The sequence below is a fragment of the Dermacentor variabilis genome, chromosome 5 (genome assembly GCF_050947875.1).
Source record: "Dermacentor variabilis isolate Ectoservices chromosome 5, ASM5094787v1, whole genome shotgun sequence".
In the NCBI taxonomy this organism is placed as follows: Eukaryota; Metazoa; Arthropoda; class Arachnida; order Ixodida; family Ixodidae; genus Dermacentor; species Dermacentor variabilis.
In genome coordinates, this window is record NC_134572.1 from 60,103,407 (window position 1) to 60,106,980 (window position 3,574).

General features: G+C 39.7%; 1 pseudogene; it reads right to left on the reverse strand.

Moving 5' to 3' along the window:
- Positions 1–353: 353 nt before the first annotated feature.
- LOC142583773 (U2 spliceosomal RNA) lies at positions 354–535 on the reverse strand (annotated as a pseudogene).
- Between the last annotated feature and the right edge of the window lie 3,039 nt (positions 536–3,574).

Below are 3,574 nucleotides of genomic sequence, written 5' to 3' on the forward strand. Positions count from 1 at the left end.
GCGAAAACCTGTCATCTCTTTGGAACTGCTGTTTTTCTTACAGTGAAGCTTTTATGGAGGGTTGAGTAGATTTTTCGTGTCCGTCAACAAATCTGCGTGTGAAAAAATTTAGCTCCCGAATTTGATGCAAAATCGCTTCATTCTATGCAAAACTCATACGTCTCATCACTTGGATATGCATTTTTATAGATTAGTTGTCAATAGGCACCATTTTCAACATCAGTGGACTCTCAGGTAGATAATTTTTTTGCTTGCGCACACGTGTATGAGCCATTGTTTAAGGAGGTATGAACCATTCGTTGCCTTAAATGACGAATGAATTTTTCGCGTGCATTATTATTCTGTGTTTGCAGAAACCTTGGGCCGATTCTGGAGATAGTGCAATACCAGGACACCCCGCGGCGGAGGTGAAGTAGGCTTCCAGCACTACGCCAGCTTGCAAAAATAAGTTTTTCTTAGGTACAAATAGATTCACCCGTATAAAAATTTAGGCTGATGAGAACAGGTACTACACTTTGACCCATGTCGGCCGTGTCTACGTTCGCACCGCCCTGCCTTTGTAGGCGTTCGAAGCGCTTGCTATCTAGTTTTCTTTCCGTCCACTCTCCCGTGGTGACGGCCCCATCGAAACGTCACGAGCGTCTACTTTCATCCGACCCGTCGAGGTGGCAGTACCATCACCCACGCGATTCTAAATAAATAAATAAATAAATAAATAAATAAATAAATAAATAAATAAATAAATAAACCTTGTGTCACTGGTCAACCCCCTTCACAGAGTGGAGTGACTCATGATTTTTTTTTCATTCTATTGCGGCTTCAAATTATGGCGTGTGTGTAACGTAAGACATATTTCACTGTTTGGAAAGAGGGTTGCAACACTATTGAACCCCTCGGAGTTGTTATATTGTGTAGAGAGCCCAAAAAACGTATTGCCTTAATTTCCATGCGCTCGAGGCCATCAGCAGCTTCCCGCTGAGAAATCGTCGGCCAGCTGGGGGCTAATGCCCGTGAACATAATTCGTCGCCACATGAAACTTTATACTGAGGTTGCGAAGTGCAGAGTTTAGGGAGCAAAGGACAGTTTAATCTTAGCACAAAATGAGTTATAGTCATGCCGGCGTGCTCTGTGCAAGTACGAAAATGTTTTACTTGTACAACTACCATGTTGCTTTCAGTCCATTCTCTTCTAAATTGGGCATTGTGTTCTTGATTATCAAAGTTTTCGTTTTTCTTTTGTACTCGAAAGTAAGACACCGCCGTTGACTTGTCGCCATATATTGAGATTTCGAAATTCGAAGCTTCAGTGAATCCACTCTGAAGACACTGTTCTAGATGCTTCCTACCATAGTACCTACCATAGTGCTTACGTCGCATTTTGAAATCAAGTTTGCTTTTGCATTTGTCTACCCATTACGAGGTTTCTCGACAGAGCTAATGGTTGAGTCACCGTCTACAGGCCATTCGTGCTGCTCACATAGTTACACAGTAAATGTGGTGGGGCAGGGAAACATTCACTTCTACATAATGTAGCGTGATTTCTTTGGCTTTTTTTTATTTCTGGAATTAACAAATTACAAACATTAAGTAGAAAAGGCACCGGGTTTCGCAATACAGGGTTGGGCAGTTGCTATATGTGGGATTTTCCCACGAAGTTAAACTATTTAATTTCATCAATTTCTCTCATCTCCACGTTGCGCTCATTTCTAATAAATCGCACAGTGTTTGTAATATTTAATGGACACTAATCTACCCCATCATTCATTACAACTGCACATTGCCAGATCTACTCAGTGTACAATTGGCCCGTGACATGAAACCGTTTAATAAAAGCCTGTGTAACTTCGGCTACGCGCCTTCATTAAACATAATAAGCGAATAAATGGTAACCTGATCTCTGCTCGCAGTGCTCGTAAGTGATAAGGCTCATACATTAATGAAAGCTTAGCCACAGCCACACGTAGCATAGAATGGTTTCTTGTACACGTTTAAGGGGGGAGGCCGGGAACTTTCGCAGAACATACCATTACAAATGTATCAGTGTCTCACGGCTATTAACAAATGATCATTCAGTGGAGCAGTGCGAAGGCGTTTGCATGCTGTTATCACAGCAAATCTCCAAAAGAATATTTGTCATTTACTCTCTATATTTTCTTATAAAACTGCATATATGTGCATATTCATATATCTGCATATTTACGGACCTCATTTATCGGCCACCCACCACTTCCACTGATGTTCTTGATGAATTAAATAACTATCTTGTTGCACATATAAAGCCTGGAGATCGATTATTTTTGCCGGAGATATTTTTGCCGCATATTAATTGACCCTCTTTTTCTTTGAAACAGCCTAACGACAAAATTGATGAAAACATGATCGATATTGCATTTTCTTTTGACTTATTACAAATTGTCAATGAATTCAGTAGAATTCAAGAAAACACTTGTTCAATACTAGATCTTTCTTTTTACGTGGGTAGGTTGCTGCTCAAGCTGGCTGTGATGTTCTCCCCGGAATATCTGATCATCAGGCTGTGATGCTAACCCTTTCTGATGTTGTTTTAAATAAAAAATTTCAAGAGGGTTTCCTTCCCCAACGTTTCATGCGCAGATGATACTTGAATATTGCACTTGCTTTCATTTGAATATGATTCTTTTTCAAGTAGTAGTGCGGATATATCATGGTTGATAGAATAGCTCTAAGGACCGCATAAATGAGTGCATTGAAAGATTTGTTCCACATAAAGAAATCGAAAGGAAAGAACCCCTGCATTTCTCGGGAGACGTTGCAGTTGCAAAGACAACTAAAACAGTTTAAAAATAAAGCTAGAAATTTCAATGACGCAGGTGGTCTCCAGCAGCGAATAAGAGAAGTTTCTTCTCCAAGTCAAGACAAATGTACCGGCTGACAAGGAACGCTATTTCGGGAAGCAGCTTCCCAACTTCATATCGTCGTCTCCCGAGTCAGATTTTCCCAAATACTGTGACCAGTGATGTGTTTGAAATTAACGATGTCGAAACTAGCGACAATTTTTTTATTTCTAATCCTTTTGATTATCATTTTAAATCAGTATTCACTAAGCATAACGGAGTCCTTTAGTGCTTTGATGTGTCGTGTCCACTTATATCTGACATTATACGAATAGTGAGCATGGGGTTTATAAATTGCTTTTGCGACTTGATTTAAAAGAAATCTCCTGGGCCGTATGGAATACCGAATGAGTTCCTAAAACGTAATGCAAGGTGGGTTTCAACGTATCTGACAATTCTATTTTCTATATCTTTGAATGAGAGCCGAGTTCCAGATGTCTGGGTAACTGTTAGAGTCAAGCCGCTTCATAATAGTGGAAGCGCTCGTTACGTTACTAATTATCGCCCAATCTCTTTAATTTCCACTTCATGTAAAATTATTGAACATATAATACATAAGCATATTTGGGTAGTTGTAGATAAGTATAATATTTTGTCAAGTTCTCAACATGTATTCAGGAAGGGTTCTCTCCTTGCACTCAATTAGTAACTCCTGCACATGATTGCGCTCAAGCTATAAATTCTGAAAAACAGATTGATGC